This window comes from Silene latifolia, chromosome 1 (genome assembly GCF_048544455.1).
Source record: "Silene latifolia isolate original U9 population chromosome 1, ASM4854445v1, whole genome shotgun sequence".
NCBI classification, from domain to species: domain Eukaryota; kingdom Viridiplantae; phylum Streptophyta; class Magnoliopsida; order Caryophyllales; family Caryophyllaceae; genus Silene; species Silene latifolia.
In genome coordinates this window covers 115,402,227-115,425,561 of record NC_133526.1, presented here as the reverse complement: position 1 = coordinate 115,425,561, position 23,335 = coordinate 115,402,227, and the positions used below count along the sequence as shown (strand labels likewise).

General features: G+C 36.1%; 1 non-coding gene across 1 annotated transcript; it reads right to left on the bottom strand.

Annotated features, from left to right (window-relative positions):
• Positions 1–22,971: 22,971 nt before the first annotated feature.
• Positions 22,972–23,078, bottom strand: LOC141618568 (small nucleolar RNA R71). Its single transcript, XR_012531430.1, has one exon. It is a non-coding gene; the product is annotated as a small nucleolar RNA R71 (small nucleolar RNA).
• Between the last annotated feature and the right edge of the window lie 257 nt (positions 23,079–23,335).

Genomic DNA, 23,335 nt, shown 5'->3' with positions numbered 1-23,335 from the left:
TGTAAGCATCTCTCATTGTTCTTTATTGCCTAGAACAATTCTAGCAAATCCACTTCTTAAATAACATAGCCACAATGGTTCCTTAACCATCTTTAGGTGTTTTGAATACGGGTTTTGTCCGAAACCTTATACAATCTCAACAGTCATTAGTGTAAGCCCTTACACAAATTTGTGAATTGCAAAAACACTTAACTTTGCATCCTTAATGCTTCCTCAAGCACTTAAGGATAATCTATATGGCTATTTGGTAACTATTACTTAAATTCGATTTGAAACAATTCATCATACTCAAAGTATATGAAGTGTTATACATCATTACTCATTTAATTGATCCGGCAGCGGAAGCAAATGGAATCAATCAAATATGTTCAACTTGATTGAACTAGTCATGAATCTTATCAACATAAGACTTCTTATTTGACGCTAATATCATGTGGATTTATCTCCATAAATCTGGATATTAAAGATGTATTATATATCTCCAAGTCTTAAATCATTCCCAATGATCAATATGTCATCCACATATTAGACTAATTAAAATTTCCGTAACTCCCACTAAACTTCATGTATAAACACAACTTCTCATCCTATCGAGAAAAGTTTTATAACATGATCAAAAATGTTGATTCCAACTCATTGATGACCTACTTAAGACAATCTCTTTAGTTGCACATTATTTTAGGATTGCAAGAATCTACAAAACTCATGACATGTATTGAATACATTCCTTCTAATTGAAGAAGTGGGTTTTAGATTCACTTGCTATATATATCTCATAATGAAACACAATCCCTAAGAAGATCCAAATAGACTTAAGCATTTCAACTAGTGCAAAACCCTTTGCTACCAATCAAGCTTTGATATCTAACAATTCACTTGGAATTTATTTCGGATTTTAATGGCTCTAAGCCTTGTATTGAGTTGTGACTTAAACACTCTCATGTAAGTCATATGTTCATTACTTTCCAGAAGTAATCAACTTGAATAAAACAATTTCTTTGTAAGTTGCAAGCTCTATACTTTCGAAAAGTAACACTAATTCATCATCTTCAACAAGTGATGACTTTAACCTCCTAGGTTTTGAAGAAACAACATCTTACACAAAACGTCTCATGTAGCCAAGAAAGACCAGTTTCTTACGACATATCATTCTCTGTGGCTCTTGAATAATTTCTCCCACTCTGTCTTCTAGAAATAAACTTGTATTCTAGAAAGACAGCTTCACGAGCCACAAACCCGTTGTACTCGTGATTATAGTAAGGAAAAAAATAAGCATTTGTTTCTTTTGAAAACTTACAAACATGGTACCCTACCATTTCATATCTCATATGATTCGTTTTAGATTTAGTGGAAAAATAATTTAGACAAAATGATAAAATCCCCAAAAGGATCAAGTAACTCAAAGTAACTTGATTGAAGTCCAAACCATATCGAATAGCGTTTGATTTCTTTATCCAACCACACAATATCCCATAATGCGTGCTAAGAGAGATTAATTTGTGATACTATATCACATTTCCTTTGGCTTATATCAAAGTTTTCATTTTGATAATGTAATACCCGGTATTTTAATATGATATTATATTAGGCCGAGTTACCAGCTGGGTCGTGTAGTGTATTTGTGACTCGGGTAATTATGTGACTCGGGTTTTAATTCATCTAACTAGGCTAGGCCCGTATCGTCTTAATAGCACCTATCCTATATGTATAACTCATCTAACCAAACCCTGATCTCCCTATCACCATATTCACTTTAACCATGAGAAAAGAGAGAAAAGAGAGAAGAGGGAGCCGTGTGTGAAGGGAGCCGCGTGAGGCATTGCGAGGCGATTTCTCAGCCTATTCTCATCCTATTTCGTAAGTAGACTATCCTATTACCTCTTTATTCAATTATTAGCATAATTATAGTGGTAGTGGAATACTTTTTGTAACCCTAGAAATTGGTTTGGGGGTTTTGATTATAATTGTATGAGATAAATGAATAGAATAGTTACAGCAATTTACAGATTCGTTGGTCTGTGTTGTTTGAGTGTTTTACCTGTCTTAAAGTCGTGGGATGCAAAAATTTAAAGAAGAGAATCATGTTTATTTCAAGCCTAGTTTATGCCTGTGAAAATTGGTAGCATTTCACCGTGTAGTTTTTCCTGAAGAAATTATTTGTGAACGTCTATCTAAAAAGTCCGCGAGTCAGTAGAGGCTGAAAGATTACTTCTAAAACATCATTTAGATATAGAATTGGTGCTGGGTATTTTTCATATAATTAATTTAAAGAGTTTAGATGAGTTAGGCGTTGGTTTTACTTAAAAATCATTTGTCAAACTCGTTTTATGAACCAATACTTTTTATGCGACGGTTTCTGTCAGTTTTTGGAAATCAGTCTGAAAACCCTTGATAAGTTTGGAATTTGAGAAAAACACTTTAGATATAATTTGTAGCGAAGACTCATGGGGTTCCAATTCAATTGGCCTTGCATCAATTAGAATTTTCTGGAATTAGTTATTCATTTTATACCGAGTATGCCATGTGCAGGAAAATCAGGGAAAGTCGTGTTTGTTCCTTAAGTTGATATTCCTATTAAATTACGATGAGTATAGGTTATGTGAATGATTAATTGACTGAGTAGGTGGTAATTATACATAATTATGTTATGTAGGTGATGTATATGTGAAGGATCATAATTGATTGTTTGTGCGGGCTTGGATTGCGAAAAGGTAGGGAAATACACTTGACTTATTATCGTTGTTGTTGAATGGTGTTGATTTGTTGTGTTTCGTATGACCAAGTTGTGAACGTTGACTTATTTCGTGGTTGTTGCTTTATGCTATAACTCATATACTGGATTGTGATTGATCGAGTTGATCGTATTGAGTATGCTATCACAACATTTTGTAGCTGGCATGATTTTATAATTGATCAGTTCAATGGTATACATATTGCATTGCATTGTTTACTGTTAAGCATTTCATGTGCATTGGAGTTGGAGGATAGTGTGGTGGTGACGAGGTTGTGATACGTTGTGATGTTGTGATAAGGCCTAGGCGGGTTCTGCGGGACCCGCTGGATAACCTCATTGCGAAGTGGGTATATCGACGACGGTCGATTGATAGTCCCGGGGATCGGTATGGTGGGCGTTCGGGTTATGAGATATGAGTTGAGATGGAGGTGGAGGTGACGGGGGAGCATGCATATCATATTTTGTTGTTTCATTGTATTCCCTACTCAACCTCGTGGTTGACCCTGTGTATTCGTGAACACCTGTGACGATCCAAATATTGGGGAGCAGGCTTGACAGGTTTATGAGATAGGATGGGAGCTTGATGGGCGTGAGACACTGGATCAGAAGACTTAGTAGCTAGATCATCATTTAGAAGACTTTCACTTTTATTTATGTTAGTTCTTTGTAATTTGATGTAAATGAGGTTTTGTAAAAAGTTAAGTTAAAGAAATTATGTAATTTGCCTTGGAGTTTAATTTGTTATTCACTACCTCGGGAAACCGAGATGGTAACAGTCCGGTTTATTAGGGAATGTCTTGCTAGAGGCTCCTTTATAAATCGGGGTGTTACAAAGTGGTATCAGAGCGAACGATCCTCAGGCCTAAACCAATGAACCCAATGAACGTAGGATGTGTCTAAATAAAATGAACCCCTGGGAATAAACTGTTAGGAGCTCACAGTGCGGTTAAGAAGGCGCCCTTAATGCGTGCTCTTTTGCCCTCTCAGTTTTGAACCAGGTAACCCGAGAGAAATCGAGTGAATGGGGTAGTTAGAAGGAAAACCTTGGATATAATCGAGTGGGTGTACACCTTAAGACCTATATATTCTAACCACTCTGCAGGACAACGTTACGGTACGTATTTTGTATGAATGATGACGTGGTCATATGATGTTGTGGAGATGAGAAATAAATTTTCGTGTTCAGGTTGATAATCAATGAAGTGTTGGATTGTGGTAATCGTGAGCGTAGAAATAATTGCGAATTGATGATATTTATCTGGATGGATGTTGAATGACGTGTTGATAGTGCTATTATGTCTAATGATATGCGGTTATGTGATCCCGAAGCCATGCTAGTATAGTATTGTGATAGTAATCAGAAACACTATTGAATTGCATGTTTCTAGTCATAGCAATCGTGATTTAGATGTAAGGAGTAGATCGAGATGCGAAGGGATTCTATGGGATAGATGTTTATGTAAGTACAAAGTGTGAGATTTAAGTTGGGATGCGTTAGTGTACATAGTATGTTCATAAGAGCTTGTAACATAGTAAAGAATGACCTAGTGCTGAAACTCGTTTTGTTTGATTTTACTCTTTAATTGACCTTACTGCCATTTCTTTTCTGTTTATTGCCTATGGATGAAAATTTTACGAGAGATACCCTTGGGAGTTAGTGTTCATTTGGCGTTACTTTCATGCTTATAGGATATATGGATTAGGAGTAATAAATATTTTAGTGGGCTGTGGTCAGGAAGTTCCTGTGCAGTGATGTTTTGACCAACGATTTTGTAAAAATCCTCATTTAAATTGTATTAATAATTTTTGCATAATTCCAATTCCATCGATCAGAATATTCGCATATGTTTTCAAATTGATAAGCCACGAAAATTATTGATGTCTCTATATTAAATGGTAAGTTTTGCAAACTGACCTAAGTTTCGGACCAATTGCTGTCACATACTTGTTTGGACCAACTGAGTTGTAAAATCCTTTAAAAATTGAATTCTTGAGCTTTGGACCTCATTCTTTTTCTCACGAATTATTAACTCTCTGTATGTTATAAAAAGTAATATAACTCAAGTTTTCGTTGAACGGTTATTTATTTGTGATTTTTGGAAGTTACAACGTGAATCATAACTTTTAAAATGTGAATTCTATGTTGAGTTTTCATACTGTTGTTCGATTATTTCATGAGCCTTATTAATGTGAAATTATAGTGTCCTTATATGATGATAGTAGCACACATATTCATTGGTTATGTATCTTAACAAGTGATAAAAAAAAAAAAATTTAAAGTTTAGTTTATAACATTGTTGGCATGATAGTATGTGTGAAATTGAATAGCTTAATATGATCCTTAATCGAGGGTGAAATATTTTATACGAGTCCAGTTGTTGCATATTTTATATATGTTTGGCATGTGGTAATATCTCTGGTGTGTTCATCATATTTGTATAGTGGTCGGATATATATAAATATAAAACTATATTGTCATATCTTGGTAAAGTTGGTGGCATTAAATATTAACTTGATTGTTCTAATATACTCGCGTGAATATTTATAATAATTATGTTTAAATGTTTACACATGGATGGTAGTAATGAGTATGTCTAAATGTTCACACATGTAGGATGTCATCTGAGTTCTCATGTCTGTTATGTGAGTCTGTATGCCTATAGTTATACTTATTACTTTCACTGCAACAATTTATTTCAGTTGAACCTAAACTTATGATATGATAATAAAATAGTGTTGTTGTTCCTTATTGGATATGTTCATAGTTGTATTGTCATGAAATGTTAAGGTGATTGTTGCAATTGTCACGATATTTGAAATATAGTTGATATAGTTACGATATTTGAAATATATTCTCGAACCGTCGAATTATAATGAGATAACCCTTTGATGATTCACATGTCATGCGTATGTTTAAATGATAGTCGTTATAGTTACGTTTAATTGAGCCGCGAGTTGCCTATTTGTTCAAACCGTGCAAAGCAGAGAACTTGTTCACCTTACTAATCTTTTGTCATAGATAATGTTTTACAAGTTATATGATGGTATATGTACATGTTTAAGTTGTTTATGCGATATCTTTTATTTTTGGTGGAAATGAATTATACTGAGTTGATGGATACAATTGAATGGTATGGTTGCTAAAATGTTAAACATATGTGTGATATGGAAGTAATTTTGTTGTTATTGTGAATCATATAACTATTAATACTCAATTGTAATTTCAGTTGTTTGACTTCTACATTATTAAGTTAATTACTCCTGGACCACATCGATGGTTCCGTAAGGAGTTTAATCGGGAATTTTATAGTGTGCCTCCGATCTAAACTAATAATCTTCTTATATTGACTATATGGTTAGACTCTTGTCTAGTTCTTATGACGTGATAAATCGTTTTAAAATTTAACATGTAATTGAGTTGGTACTTATACTTTTGTGTGACCATGCAACCTGTGATAAATAGATCTGTAATAAAGAGGTAAAATTTTGATTGAACACAGTTAATTTGTAGTTACTTGCTTTACATTATGGTACGAATCGTATGCTTTGATGAGACGTCACCAGGGAATGTGTACTATCTAAAAGGTCTCCGATTAAATGCTGTAGTCGTGTTAGCCGTGAATATAACTGAGTAAAGAAGTGCAACTAAAATCCTGATGTTGAGGTAATAGTCGTTCATTAGTAAAGATAGGACTGAAATGAATAAGATGAACCTGTAAATTACGAAATATGAGTCGACACCTAAGCTTGTATTGTTTGAAGAAATTGAGTTAAGTTTATCTGATTTTGAGTTAAATGGATTCTATGGACGGCTCTGTTATAAGATTTATGTTAAGAAAGTTATTCACCGTCCAAAAAGTAAAAGTTTTGAAAATGAAATTAAATTTTGTCGTGTGAGTATAAATTCGGAATGAGATTTCCAGCCAGTGTCTGGTTGTATGGTTTCATGATATTTGCTAGTCTGGAGGAATGAAGCTAGAACGGAGTCACAAATAGTGGGTTAATTTAGTCATGTTGTTCGTTCATGTAGTGAATTGGTGGGTTGTGGTTAGTTACGAATGTCAAAACGGGAAATGTAATGTGGTGATTTAAGTGAGTTGTGTGTTAACATGGTATGTTGATATTAGCATGATATGTAATGAATATTTGTAAAATTGGTGTAGTTAAATACATTTAATCTTTTAGGTCATTGTGTTGGGTGCAGTTTAAATATGTTTAACACCAAGAACAAAATTTTATGTATGATAGTCTTGTATGTTAACTTTCCAATATCATTTGTTTACTCGCTTGACGTCGACTCGACCAATAAGCTTGTAAAATTTGCCAATCAATGTGCATTCGTCATTCGTGAATAAATCCCAACCCTTTGTTATGAGGATTAAAGATATTTCTAGGACGATAAGTGTCTGCATAAACTGGTTGTCTTCATTCTATGGGTGATTCGTGTCTTGACCTAAATCGGTACAGTTATGTAAAGGAAAGTCAGACTGGACCTATTAGGTTACAAATTTTCATAAATCGATTTATTAAGTTTTGACCCTAATTCTTTTCTTATGTTGATTGATTCCTTATGTTTCTAAGGTATGAGATTACAATGATTAGGGAAATGAATAATTACTAATGATTTTTATTGGTAACCTTGTAAAGCATTGTTCCATTCATAATTTGATTATTCACATGAATAAATGTTACCAATATTTCTTGGAAAATATGCTATTTGACATGAACCATATGTGAGCACCTAAGCATCTTCATCTTTGTAACCTGAGTAGTAATGTATAAATTAGATTGACAAGCAGATCCTGTGAATGTTATTGCATGTATTGATTAATATGAAGAGTGTTTAGATTAATACTGAAATGTCTTAAGTTATTCAACGTGGCTTTTGCTCCGATCCGTGGCGATGTGCTATAGCAGCAGTAACTGTAGCTTCCTTGAGAGAGCTTGTATATTGATTGTCTTTAGTAGGGATTAGTTAACTTGAGCGTGAGTTGTGAATCTTTTATCCTCTTTCAGTTGTTAGCAGTAGTTTGAGAACTTTTGTTATAATAGTGAAGGTTACGGGGACGTAACCATGTTTAAAGAGGGTAGGATTGTAAAATCTTTATATTTTCATGGGTGATTTCTCAGTTTGGCTATATTGGTTATGCGTTGTGTGGGTTATGTTGGAGTGTTACATGATGTGTTTCTGTTATGGTTAAACTTCGGGGACGAAGTTTATTTTAAGGAGGGTGGAATGTAATACTGCGTTTAATATTCAATTTGGTGGGTGCCTTACATACTTTTGTATATGCGTTTCATAATTCGTTTGCGTTGGTTGGTAGAGAGGGTAAACTTCGGGACGACGTTTCTTTTAAGGAGGGTAGACTGTAATACCCGGTATTTTAATATGATATTATATTAGGCCGAGTACCACCGGGTCGTGTAGTGTATTTGTGACTCGGGTAATTATGTGACTCGGGTTTTAATTAATCTAACTAGGCTAGGCCCGTATCGTCTTAATAGCACCTATCCTATATGTATAACTCATCTAACCAAACCCTAATCTCCCTATCACCATATTCACTTTAACCATGAGAAAAGAGAGAAAAGAGAGAAGAGGGAGCCGTGTGTGAAGGGAGCCGCGTGAGGCATTGCGAGGCGATTTCTCAGCCTATTCTCATCCTATTTCGTAAGTAGACTATCCTATTACCTCTTTATTCAATTATTAGCATAATTATAGTGGTAGTGGAATAATTTTTGTAACCCTAGAAATTGGTTTGGGGGTTTTGATTATAATTGTATGAGATAAATGAATAGAATAGTTACAGCAATTTACAGATTCGTTGGTCTGTGTTGTTTGAGTGTTTTACCTGTCTTAAATTCGTGGGATGCAAAAAGTTAAAGAAGAGACTCATGTTTATCTCAAGCCTAGTTTATGCCTGTGAAAATTGGTAACATTTCACCGTGTAGTTTTTCCTGAAGAAATTATTTGTGAACGTCTATCTAAAAAGTCCGCGAATCAGTAGAGGCTGAAAGATTACATCTAAAACGTAATTTAGATATTGAATTGGTGCTGGATCCTTTTCATATATTTAATTTAAAGAGTTTAGATGAGTTAGGCGTTGGTTTTACTTAAAAATCATTTGTCAAACTCGTTTTATGAACCAATACTTTTTATGCGACGGTTTCTGTCAGTTTTTGGAAATCAGTTTGAAAACCCTTGATAAGTTTGGAATTTGAGAAAAATACGTTAGATATAATTTGTAGCTAAGACTCATGGGGTTCCAATTCAATTGGCCTTGCATCAATTCGAATTTTCTGGAATTAGTTATTCATTTTATACCGAGTCTGCCATGTGCAGGAAAATCAGGGAAAATCGTGTTTGTTCCTTAAGTTGATATTCCTATTAAATTACGATGAGTCTAGGTTATGTGAATGATTAATTGACTGAGTAGGTGGTAATTATACATAATTATGTTATTTAGGTGATGGATATGTGAAGGATCATAATTGATTGCTTGTGCGTGCTTGGATTGCGAAAAGGTAGGGAAATACACTTGACTTATTATCGTTGTTGTTGAATGGTGTTGATTTGTTGTGTTTCGTATGACCAAGTTGTGAACGTTGACTTATTTCGTGGTTGTTACTTTATGCTATGACTCATATACTGGATTGTGATTGATCGAGTTGATCTTATTGAGTATGCTATCACAACATTTTGTAGCTGGCATGATTTTATAATTGATCAGTTCAATGGTATACATATTGCATTGCATTGTTTACTGTTAAGCATTTCATGTGCATTGGACTTGGAGGATAGTGTGGTGGTGACGAGGTTGTGATACGTTGTGATGTTGTGATAAGGCCCATGCGGGTTCTCGCAGACCCCCTGGATAACCTCACCGCGAGTGGTATATCGACGACGGTCGATTGATAGTCCGGGATGGGGATCGGTATGGTGGGCGTTCGGGTTATGAGATATGAGTTGAGATGGAGGTGGAGGTGACGGAGGAGCATGCATATCATATTTTGTTGTTTCATTGTATTCCCTACTCAACCTCGTGGTTGACCCTGTGTATTCGTGAACACCTGTGACCATCCAAATATTGGGGAGCAGGCTTGACAGGTTTATGAGATAGGATGGGAGCTTGATGGGCGTGAGACACTGGATCAGAAGACTTAGTAGCTAGATCATCATTTAGAAGACTTTCACTTTTATTTATGTTAGTTCTTTGTAATTTGATGTAAATGAGGTTTTGTAAAAAAGTTAAGTTAAAGAAATTATGTAATTTGCCTTGGAGTTTAATTTGTTATTCACTACCTCGGGAAACCGAGATGGTAATAGTCCGGTTTATTAGAGAATGTCTTGCTAGAGGCTCCTTTATAAATCGGGGTGTTACAGATAATCCCATCACGACTAAATCGTGATTCTTTGAACTCCTTGAACTTCTTCAAAGATTTCTCTATTTACCTTATTAAGTGAACACATTAGCGTCAACTTAAATCGTTGGTAAAAGAAAATGATCAACCTATTTTGGATCAATGATTTACAACCTCGATCTCCTTTTCAACCAAAAGGCACGAGACATCTTTCTTTGAATACAAGATACGCATATACCATAAGATTAACAATCTAATGGTTTCAAGAGTACTCGATAACTCTTTGCGTTCATCATTCCAGAATTTAAGGTTTAATCTTGGGTTACCAATTTGAGTCTTGCATCATCTACATGATGTATCATTCTAGTTTGGTTTAGAATATATTCACCTTGATAATGGGCTAGCCATACATCAAATCGTGGTGTATAGGGTCACAAAAGTGAAACCTCTTTTGTATCTTAACAAGTTTATATTCTTATTTAGAGTTTATTCACTTAATAGTCATAATTAAGGTATAAATATAAACCCAAAACTAGATTGAGTACACAATGACTCTATCTCTCGACATCATTGTTGCTAGTCGTCATATTCTAATCATCCTATGTATCAAATACAATGATGAAAACCACCACCGGTTTCTAATATTGACGAAGTAGTACTAGCAAAATTTATGTTAATCGAATAAACATTTAAAGAAAAAAGTCCCATTAGATGTCCCACAACTAACTTGTTGATTCTTCAATAATTTGGGGTAGTTTCCTTTCTAGCGTCCAACAATTAAGACAATGGAAACTTTATTGGTCGCGATTGATAGGTTTAGTATCGTTATTCTCAATAACTTTACTTTTAACATTACCTTGTATCAATTCCATTCTAATTTTACTTATTTGAACCTCGTCCTTATCTTAACGGTTAAGAGAATACTCCCACTCATTTCAATGAGTCTTTGCTTAGAGAAGCAAAATTGAATTTCATGAAGACTACTCTTCAATTCATTTGTTTAGTCTTAAAACTTTCGTTGAAGTGGTTGCGGTATTTTGGTCAATTTTGATTTCCTACAAATCTAGTTTCCAAAATGATATAACGTTTCAAAGTACGTAACTCAATTAAGCATATGAGAAACAATTCATTGTAAGTAGATATGTTAGTCAAGAATCAAAAATCATTTTGATCACGAATAACTTTTATCTATACTCTTCACAAGAGATCCTTTTTTTTTTTTTTTTTTTGGGAAAGGTGAAGTATATTAATATCAACAAAAGAATACATCATCCGTGTAGAGATTTACAAGATCAAGACTACTACAAAAAAACACTCACAAATTAGCTGCAACAATAACAATAAATGGATCAGATTAACTAGCACGCAAACTATTGAGCCAACTAATATCCTCCTCTTTGATAGGTGCTTTGTTTCGAGCCCAGAATCTGATAGAGACAGCTTGAATAGCTTGCTGAACAATAACTTTAGGATGAATGACAGAAAACATAGTACGAGCTTTGTTCCTAGCCTGCCATATCAAATACACCAACATCACATAACACGTACACACCATCCTTCTTCTCAGAATACTAAGTCTTCTCCCTCTTTTGTTCCACTCAACCAGAGCTCGAGGATTCAGTCTGATAGTAAGCTTTTGCTGCAGAAGATCAGAGAATTTTCTGCTAAAGTCACACTCAAAGAACAGGTGCTCATGGGATTCATCAGCACCCTGACAAAGATAACACTCCATAGATGTAGGACCACCCATCTTTGCCAACCTATCTCGCGTCAACAATATGCCTAGCATAACCGCCCAGTAAATAAAAGAAGACTTGGGAACATTCAGAGAATTCCAACAAAGTTTCCACCAATTAACAATGTTCCTTGGATTCCTAATCCAATCATAGCCGGCTTTAATAGAATATGCAGCACTGGTACCAAGCCACTGATCATCAATATAAGCATGCCTAAACAGCAACATTATGTGAGCTATTGTTTTCCAAGACCAACTACAATCAGAGGGGGGAGAGTAGTTGGTCCAATGACCACCTCTGAGATACACATGATTGATCCACCGCACCTAGAGATGATCCTTATTATCAGCAACCCACCAAGCATACTTACCCAATAAAGCTTTGTTCCACATCTTGGAATTCTTAATGCCCAGCCCACCTTCAGCCTTTGGTTTACAACACTGATCCCAGCCTACAGCAGGGGCACGAAGATATGAGTCTTTCCCACTCCAGAGGTAATTTCTACAAATTCTATCAATGTTATTCATGATGCCAGAGGGAATGAGGAAGATAGTAGCCCAATAAGAATGCAAAGTGTGCAGTACAGAAGTGACCAAAGTTAATCTTCCAGCGTATGTAAGATGTTTAGCCCCCCAAGCTCTTATTCTAGCTGTAATCTTGTCTGTCAATTTCCTTCCTTCATTCTTAGATAATTTCTTAGAGGAGATAGGTACCCCTAAATATTTGAAAGGAAGTGCCCCCTTCTTAGATAATTTCTTAAAGGAGATAGGTACCCCTCGTACAATGGATTATACGAGGTTTTTAGAAGAAAATTCAAATTTTGTCTTTAGCTACGATGTTTTAATGGAGATTTGAACTAAAATCGAAATGATATTGTATATAATTTGAGGTAAAGAATTAGAACAATATGATTAATGGAATGATGAAAAAACTAACATTTATCGTTATAATAATACTTGTAAACAAGTAAAACATTTACATAGTGACCTCTACCCAACTATCATAAATGATTCCAAGATCCAAATTCATATTAACTTGGGCACGGTGTAGCCGATTCATCCCTTATCAATATAACTTGGTGGATTAACTCTTTAATCGATTCTACTTTTAGAACTCTTGGTCGATAAAATTACATTAATATTTATCTTTAGCCCAAAACACATCCGGCTATGGTCGAGAATACTTTTGTTGAGTTCAACCCAAATTTCGAATAAATGTGTCCATGATCCAAATTCACAGAAACTTGGGCACGCTTTGGCGATACAACCCTCATCAACATGAATTCGGTGGATATACATTTATCACCCACTTCCCCTACGTAACAAGGTTTGTACCCCGGTGTGGCCGAGTGCACTCCCTCACGAAATAGGTTTTCATGATTTTTACTTTTTGGTAAGGCTAAGTCTCAATTGTTTATTTTAGCGAGAGGTCATGTCAATTTATTATCTATCACGTTTTAAGTGAACTAAAGCGGTGAACTACGATAATTGTAATTGACACGGTCGATAAACTCGATTTAAAATGCATGTTTAGTTATGGCGATTTAGTGATGCAAGCAACATATAAATAAAATGCAAAGCATAAAAATAAAATCCTAGTATGGCCTTCCTAAAATAGTAAATCTAATAAACTATTACAAATTCGGAAACCAAATCCTTTGTTCCCTTGAACTTCGGTCTTGGCACGCACTTCAAGGCAACACTTTGTTTGATGGACCGCCTTCTCGAATGGTATCGTCTTCAAGGAACTCCGGAATAATTAAATTACAAAATGAATTACATAATTTCCTATTATACATTTGTAATTAAAAATAAAAATAAATCTATTAAATTACAAAACGGTGATACGAGATCACAATAATTACAACCGAATCGATATTCCCATACATTTCGGGTAATACCAATTAAAACTAAGGCCATACTAAGTAAAATTACATAATTCAAAAATTATATAAAATAAAAATATGACAATCGTAAATAAAATGTAGCATTATAATATGTATGAACATGCTTAATTTTATGCTAAATCGCCTTTTAAGAGCCAATATCGTATATTAAACGGTTTTTACGGACTTGCGTGATTTAACTTATTAGAATCACAATAATTACATAAATTCATATTTATGTACAAGTTAATTACCCTAACTCACTTAGGACTCAAAATTAGTCTTCACTAACATTTTGACAATAATTCAACTTGATTTGATAATATTGTTCATTATGGACTTAAAATTACAATATTAAGCTATAAACTCCAAATTAAATTATACAAATTTCAAATGATTTCAAAATTCGAAATTTAAACTCATGAATATTCTGGAAAAATACCATGACACTCATAGTATTCAAAACTTGGGTTAAAAATTTCGAAAATTTATCGAGAAAAACAATGTTGCGGTTTATCGGTTTTAACAAATATAATCATTAAAATATGAAAAAATTATATTCATCAACTTTTCACTTTTATATCTGAAATATATGATAAAATGAAATATGTGACGTTTTTCCTTTAGTCATGAAGTATGTTTTAGCATTATTACTAATAATAGTCACTATTTATGTGATTTTTCATCGAAAAATCATAAATCATGCAAAATGACTTCATTATAGCCAAATATTTTACACACATCTTGTAAAATTGTATGTGACAACATACTAAATTTTTATGATCATATTCGAAATATAACTCATATTAACCTATTTACCCATTTAAATACGATTTTAACTTATAAAATTCATATTTCGAGCAAAACAACTTATTTTAACATGAAAATTTACAGGCCATCATTATGTATTACATGTGAAAACATATCCAAAAACCACTGGAAAATTCGAAGTTTAGCTATTTTCGTCCAAAAATGACATTTATCTCATAAAAATCATATTTTAATGCCAATAATATATAAAATGAACAATAAAATCCATAAATCGTCCCATATAACCTAAAATCCATTTAGGATCAAAAACTTTTAACATGCCAAATTATTTCGTGATTTATCAACATAAAATACAAATTTCAAGTTTTATTCGTTAATCGTATTATCTCGGAAAAACGAACCCGATCTTGCATGCAACAACCATAATGCTCTGATACCACTTGATGGAAATCGTATTTTAAATATCACATATTTTAGTTTAAAGTTTTAGTCATAAAAACTTAAGGATCTTATGCATGCAAAACATATATATAAGTGTAGAGGAAAACCGGTTCCTTACATTGAATATTTCGGTTTATGGGCACAAGTAAGGTCTCCTACCTTCACTTGTTCTTGAGCTATGATGAGTAATAGGATGATCCTCCAAAGACTTCAAGTATAGAAGCCACTCCTCTTGATTTCACCCAAGATTATCCCTTATCTCTACTAAATAATATGTGCTAGATATTTGTTTAGTAGTTTACCTTAAAATTGATTACTAATACTCATATATTACATTAATAATATTAGTAATGTTTTATGAACAATTTGAATCAAAAATATCATGTTTTGATGAAGAAAAAGATGAATATGTGAGAGAGGATAACTTTGCATGTAATATATTAGAATGAATAATAAGAGAACTAATTCCCTTAAATTAAAGGAGGGTTCACAGTTGGAACATCCAACGTAGGGCATCTTACTTTTCTCTTTTTGTCTTCACAAGAATTATGTGTCTAAGATGTGTAAGAGTAGGTGTAAGGCTAGTTGTAGGTAGGCATCATCATGCTACTTTATCAATTAAAATAAAACAACCAAAACACACTAATACTCCCTCCTTTTTCGGTCCATCCTCCATAAAATGGACTACCATTTTATTTTGTCAATTTGTCAATTGTCACACAATATGTCACATGTAGTGTGTTACATGTTGTTAATTAATTTAATGCATATTTATCACATAAATATCATTTTATAAATTAATTAAATTACATACAACAAATTGACTAGTGATACTTGATCATATAAATAAAATGGGTCATTTAATTATAATTTACAACATCTTTTAATTATAATTAACCATTCATTCTTATCTCTATTGTTTCTCAAACAATAAACAATTTTTAGTAATAAAGCATTTTATTACTAAAATAAATCTTATTTAATCCCATTACAATAAGATATTAAAATTCTCTCTCACAATTTTATTGTTCAATTTTAAGGAATTGATCAACTTGTATCGTCATACAATTAATCAACTTTACAGATAAGGGCATCATCCTTTAGGTGTGACCTTAAGGGATCAACTAACCACCACCGCCCCCACAAAGATAACGTCAAACTCTAGCAAGCCAATCGTTACCGATTAATGTTGGTCAGTTGACTATATAATTGAATCATCCCTTACGTATTCTTAAAATGAGATTTAAACAGGTGATCATCATGATCGACAATTGTGATCGCATTATTGTCGGGGACACTCCAACACGATAAACTTCTGGCTCAACTTTCTTCTCTTGCCAAACCTCATCACGCCTCGCATAGGTGACACTTTCAAGAGGACCTTGTCACTTACCGCAAACTCAATGTCCCTGCAATGCAAGTCCGCGTTACTCTTTTATCGATCCTGAGCTACTTTCATCTTCTGGCGAATCAAGTGAACTTGCTCAATCATGTCCTGCACCATCTGTGGTCCCAAAACCATAGCCGCAACACTATCATCCCAACACACCGGACTCCTGCACTTTCTGCCATACAAATCTAAAAAAGGTGTCATCTCAATACTAGTGTGATAGCTACTGTTGTATGAAAAATCTATCAAATCTAGCCTATCCTCCCAACTCCCACCAAATTCCATGGCACAAGCTCGTAACATGTCCTCTAGAGTTTTGATGGTTCTCTTAGTTTGATCATCTGTCGCAGGATGAATTGATGTACTCATCTTCAAGGTAGTTCCCATCAATTCCTGGAACTCTTGCCAAAACCGTGATATAAACCTCGCATCTCGATCTGACACTATATCCTTTGGTACTTCATGTAACCGAACCACATGCTTCCTGCACTCCAAAGCTAGCTGCATCTTACTCCAAGTATCTTTCATCGGGATAAAGTGAGTTGACTTTGTTAAATGGTAGACGATAACCCAAACCATATTGTTACCTTGCTGAGTCGTTGGTAACCCCACAATGAAGTCCATAGAAATCAACTCCCATTTCCACTCCGGTACCTCAAGTGACTGAATCATACCTTGTGGTCTCAGTTGTTCACCCTTTACTCTTTGACAAGTTAGACACTTAACCACAAACTCAGCCAACTCTTTCTTCATATTAGGCCACCAAAACATCTTCTTTAAGTCCTTTTAGAGCATGTCACAACCCGGATGTACTGAATAAGGAGTGCAATAAGCCTCCGTCATGATCAACTTCTTGAAGTCAACGAACACTCTCATCTGTATGGATAGAAATTCTCAAAGCTGTCCCAGTCTCTACCCTTGATTTCCAATCTTGAATCTTGGGGTCAAGTTCTTGTTTCCTCTTTATATCATCATATAGATCAGGCTCGATATTTAAGTCACCGATGGCATCACCCTTCCGAATCATATGGATCCCTATCTTAGACATCTCATCCCTGATTTTCATCGAAGACATAGCAGTGCACAATGAATGTACACACTTCCTACTCAAGGCATCTGCCACCACATTAGCTTTCCCCTCGTGACAGATGAATTCCATGTCGTAGTCCCCAATCAACTCCATCCATCGTCTCTGGCGCATGTTCAACTCTTTCTGTGTGTAGATATACTTCAAGCTCTTATGATCCGAAAACACCTTAAAGGTCACCTCATAGAGATAGTGCCTCCAAATCTTTAGAGCAAAAACAACTGCACCGAGTTCCAATCGTGAGTAGGATAGTTCTTCTCATACAGTTTTAGCTGCCTTTTAAGCGTAGGCGATAACATTCCCATTCTGCATCATAACACAACCCAACCCATTCTTCGAAGCATCGGTATATACTTCAAAGTTCTCACTTCCCTCAGGTAGAGCTAGGACGGGAGCTGGGGTCAAACACTCCTTTAATGTTTGGAACGCCGTTTCACAACTCTCATCCCAACGGAATCGAATCTCTTTCCTCATTAAAGCTGTCATAGGTTTGGCGATCTTAGAAGAGTCTTTCACGAACCTCATGTAGTAGCCAGCTAAATCCAAGAAACTCTGGATCTCAGCAACATTCTTTGGTGCTTCCCAGTTTGTCACTGCCTCAATCTTACTAGGATCCACCGACACCCCCTCTTTCGAGATCGCATGGCCCAGAAAAGCCACCTTCTCCAACCAGAACTTATACTTAGATAAATTGGTCTACAACTGGTTATCTCGAAAGGTCTATAGTACTAACCTTAGGTGCTCCTCGTGCTCCTCGTGCTCCTCCTTAGTCTTAGAGTAGACCAATATGTCATCAATAAAGACAACCACAAACCTATCCAAGAACGGACTGAAGATTCAGTTGATAAGATCCATGAATACTATTGGTGCATTAGTCAACCAAAAAGTCATCACCACATACTCATAGTGACCATACCGCGACCGAAAAGCTGTCTTTGGAATATCCTCATCTGATATCCTCATCAGGTGATAACCCGACATCAAATCGATCTTAGAAAACACTCCTGCACCACTCAACTAATCAAAAAGATCATCAATCCTTGGCAAAGGATATTTATTCTTCACGGTGACATGGTTCAACTCTGTATAATCGATGCATAGCCTCATACTCCCGTCTTTTTTTTTTTCACAAACAAAACTGGTGCAGCCCAAGGTTATACACTAGGTTGGATGTACCCCTTATCTAGAAACTCATCCAGCGGCTTCTTCAATTCTTTAGGCCCCATCCGGTATGGTGCTTTAGATATAGGTCCCGTCCCCGGTTTGAGTTCAACACTGAAGTTGATGTCTCTCTTAGGAGGTGTTTTGTGTGGATTTTGTGCAAGGCAAAATCAGGTCAGGTTAAGATGAGATACTGATCAGGGAGGTTTGCGGATTTCCAGGCCTAACAATTGCCCCTTATCTTCTTATTTTCAGTGTGTCAGGACGAAAATGAGGAGATAACCTTAATCTCAGAAAAATTACCCAACGGTTAAGTTATGCCTAGTCAGTTCCTTCAACGGCTACTTACTGCAGTTTATGACGCGTGTGGCTTTTACTACAACTTCCTTAATGATTATCCATTTTCTTGCGGTTGAAACCCTAATTTACTCCACTATAAATACCTGTTTGCTTCATTAAGTTGAACTCCACCAAAATAATCTTTCTTATTTCTCTCTTAATAATCTTTCTCTCTAATTTCCTTAATTCCCAGTTCTTCAATCTTCAATTAATTTTCATAAATTCTCAAATATGGCCGCAAAAAAGAAGTCTACCAGGGCAGCGACTCATGCAACTCCTCCTTCCCAGAATCCTGAAGAAACTTCTTTTGAGAATTTGCCTGTTTCCTCTGCTGCTCAACCTTCTACGGTTAATAAACCGAGTGATTCTCCATTGGAGATGATCTCAATCTTTCATGGTGATTTCCAGTTCAAGTCTACGAAGGCTTTGAAGGATGACCAGTCTCTTGCAAATCGTTTGAAGCCTGAGTTTGAGAAGGTGTTGAAGGATAAGGGGATCATCCTGCGCCGATCTTCAAGTCGGATCCCCGAGAATTCTCATATCAGGGCCGACTGGGCTTGTCCTGGTTGGTTCTGCATTCATGACTGCGCTTTCAGGGCAGGTTGTAAGCTTCCTTTTTCTCCTCTTATGGTTAAGGTTATTAAGGAGATTGGTGTTCCATCTTATCAGCTGATGCCTATGGTGTGGAAGGTTGTGTGTTCTGTTGAGTATCTCTGTAAAAAACACAATATCTCGTTTTCCCTTGATGATCTGAAGGCTTGTTATGCTGTTAAAACCAATAGTCCTGGCCGTATAAGTTTCAAGGTCAGGGCTTCTACTACTCCCCTTTTGAGCAATCTGCATAGCGGCCATGATAAAGCCGGGTCATTGGTACATGTTTGTCGGACTAATTTGTGGGTCCCGACCTGGCGTATTTAAATTACGAAGCTTGCGTTTGGTGAGTTTCTTAGTTTTTCTTTTGTCCGCATGTTTTACTTGTTAGTAAAAAATAAAATGAAATTCATATTGAATTATACCTTTTATGCGTGCGATTGATGATTAGATTTATCAAACCGAGTATCCCACGCCAATATTTCGCTTTCCTTGCTATTCCTCCTTTGGAGAGGTCTTGGTCTCTCTGTTGTGGGGTTGGCCATCTCCTCATTTGTTTGAAGGTCGATGGCGCCGCAGTGGCTAAACCTTCCGGGGTCATTAGTGCCACTACCTCAGGCAGTAAGTCTATCTTAATTTCTTCTTTCTTCTTACTTTGTCTTCCTGGTGATGTTTAGTTTATATTGCTAATATAGTGTTTCGTGTTGTAGCCACCAGGTCATCTACTCGCCTTGCCAGGTTTGGTATGGCTGACCTTTCAGCCAGGCTGGCTAAGATCAAGGAGGAAGGTTCCCAGGGAAGTGGAGATGCTGAATCTGTTATAGATTTAACTGAACAACCTGATGCTCCCAAGGTTACTACTGTACCTGCTGAAACAAGTTCAACAGCCCAAAAAAGGAAAATTGAAGATGTTGACATTTCTGCCCCGGTCAGGGAAGTGAAGGCCAGGGTGGACAATATGGAGGCTGCCAGGGTGAAAATCAGAGATTATGCTGCTTCCAAATCATATGTCATTGATGTGACCATAATTGGCGCATATTTAGCCCCCGAATTGCCCTTGTTTCCATGCTTTTTAGTGCTTATTTGGGTCATTTCTTATCTTTAGTTCTTTGTTTTGCATATTCTTTGAGATTTTGATCCCTTGGTAGGAAAGGAGTAAGAATCTTGCATTTTCGTGGCAAAACAAGACTAAATTGATCAAATTCAATGACCAAGCATCAAGGAGAGACAAGATTAGAAGGCCTTTGTACATATCATAGTAGAAGAGCAATGTTGAGAAAGGATCCTCGAGTCCCCAAGGAAATCCCCAAGGAATTTATGAAGAAAAGGGAAGAAAAAGAAGAAGTATCACGCTGACTGACAATCCGAGCGGATTGTCAACAATCCGCCCGTCCCGCCTTGCACAATCCGAGCGTCCCAGTGGAATCCGCTCGGATTCCCCTCGCAATCCGCCCGGATTCCCGTAATCCGCTCGGATTCCACCGCCCAAATCCGGCCGTCCCGACCCTAATCCGCCCGGATTCCTTCACAGCGCGGGTTGTCTTCTTCAAGCTACGAAAAGAGAAGCCCTTCTCTCAGAAAATACCGGAGTCTCCTTGCTCAACTTAAAAAGTGTAATTACTAGTTTAGCCCTTAGTTAACCCTAATGCATCCTCCCTAATTTTCACTATAAATACCCCATTAGTCTAATTAGAGGGGCATGTTCTTCTTATCAATAATTAGTGTAGTTAATATCAATCAAATCTCTCTTCAATATTGTAATCAAGTATTAATCAAGTTTTAATCCAAGTTTTAGTTCTTTAATCTCTCTTTTGTTCATCCTTTATTTTGGGTAATTGAAGATTATTTGGGTTATTATTGGGAGATTGACAACCTCTCAATCAATCATCAAGTACTTCTATTATCTTTGCTTTATTATTGGAATCATTAGTAGGTATAATCTCTTAATCCTCTTTTAATTATTGTTAATTACTTTTATTTATTCATCATGTTTCATATTGTTGGTATGATTGACAACCTTGCTAGCATGATCAACATGATAATGAGTGAGAAGTCTCTTAGCTAGGGTTAATGGGTGATTAGGGGAAACCAACATGGGGAATGATTCATGCTTAAATAAATATGCTTTCATATCTTATTTGCTTGCTTGTTTTGATCTCAACTCATGCACATGTTATATTTGATGAAATGCTAAGCCTATGAATCCTTGCATTTACTATCATCTCCTATCTTTTCAATGAGACTTGTAAGACATAACCCAACTCGAGTCCCATTAGACCATGCATGTTGTTGAGTAGGGGAGATTAAGTCGACTTGTAGGTGTTGTACAATCTAATCGATTCGGCTCCGGGACCCAAACTTTCCTAGGATTGTAAGATATAACCCAACTCAATCCATCACAACAATAATTGCTTGCTTATAATTTGAGAACATGTTTGTATGATCATATCCCATGATTCCCCTATGATCCCATGACACCCTAGTGCCTTTAATCAATTGTTTACACTCCTTTTTATTCATCTTGCTTGTTTATTTTCATTGTTATTCTAGTTTAGTAACCTTCTACATCAACCCAATTTGTGACACCCCTTAGACACCACTAGTTACAATAGAAATCTCATTTCAACTCCCGTCCCTTGGGATCCGACCTTTACTTGCCTCTTTACTAATTGTAGAGTTGCTTGTTAAGCTATAAATTGTGTTTTGATTCGACCGTGACCAACGACCACATCTATTTATTTGTGAATACTAAACGGACCCGATCAAAAATGGCGCCGTTGCCGGGGACGGTGTTTGTTTGATTTAGATTTCCTTTTTTGTTATTAGTTGTGCCTTTCTTCGCCTTGAGGAAGTAAAAATCCTCAAGGTTTGTTCTAATTGTTTTTGAGTTGTTTGATATTTTGCATGTCTAGAAGGTTACAAAGTGATTTGTTACCTTTTGACCGTGAAATCGAAAGAACCTTGACGAACAATAGGAGACTTGTTAGGAGGAATTTGAGAGGTGTTGGTGAAGTTGTTCAACCCACTAGTGAGTTTGTCAATCCTTTCGCAATAGAAGGAGAAGAAAACCCATTACACAATATCCCACAAAATCCACCTACAATGCCAAAATTCTCGTCACACTCCGTACCCACCGAGGATAATCTACCAAATGGTACTCCTACACCGCAACATCTCACCGGAAATTTTATTGCCAAGTCCGCCTTCATCCAACTAGTTGAGAGGAGCCAATTCGGGGGAATGCCTAGTGAGGACCCTCATTCTCATATGGAAACCTTTTGCGATTATTGTGATGCTATCTCTCAAACGGGCGTGACTCAAGACCAAATAAGATGGGTCTTATTTCCTTTTTCCTTAATCGGCACCGCAAAGCAATGGTTGAAGGGCCTTGATAAGGCCACCCTTGGAATAGATTCTTGGAAGAAGTTGGCTCTAGCTTTCTACAAAAAATTCTACCCACCGGAAAAGACCAACATGCTAAGAGCTCAAATTACGGGTTTTAAGCAAAGGGATGAAGAGTCTTTGTATGAAGCTTGGGAGCGGTTTAAAGGTATTTGTCGCTCATGTCCTCACCATGGACTTAGCGAATGGTTTTTGGTGCAACAATTTTGGAATGGTTTATATGAAGATTCTAGGAACATTCTCAATATGGGATCAAATGGAATGTTCACCGAAGTTGATGACAATCAAACATGGAACAAAATTGAGGAAATGGCGGTCCATAATTCACAATATAGTAGACCTCGCAAGGCTACTAGAGGAGGAAAGCATGAAGTGGACTCCGTTACTCAATTGGGTGCTCAACTTAGTGCTCACATTGACACAATCAACTTGAGGT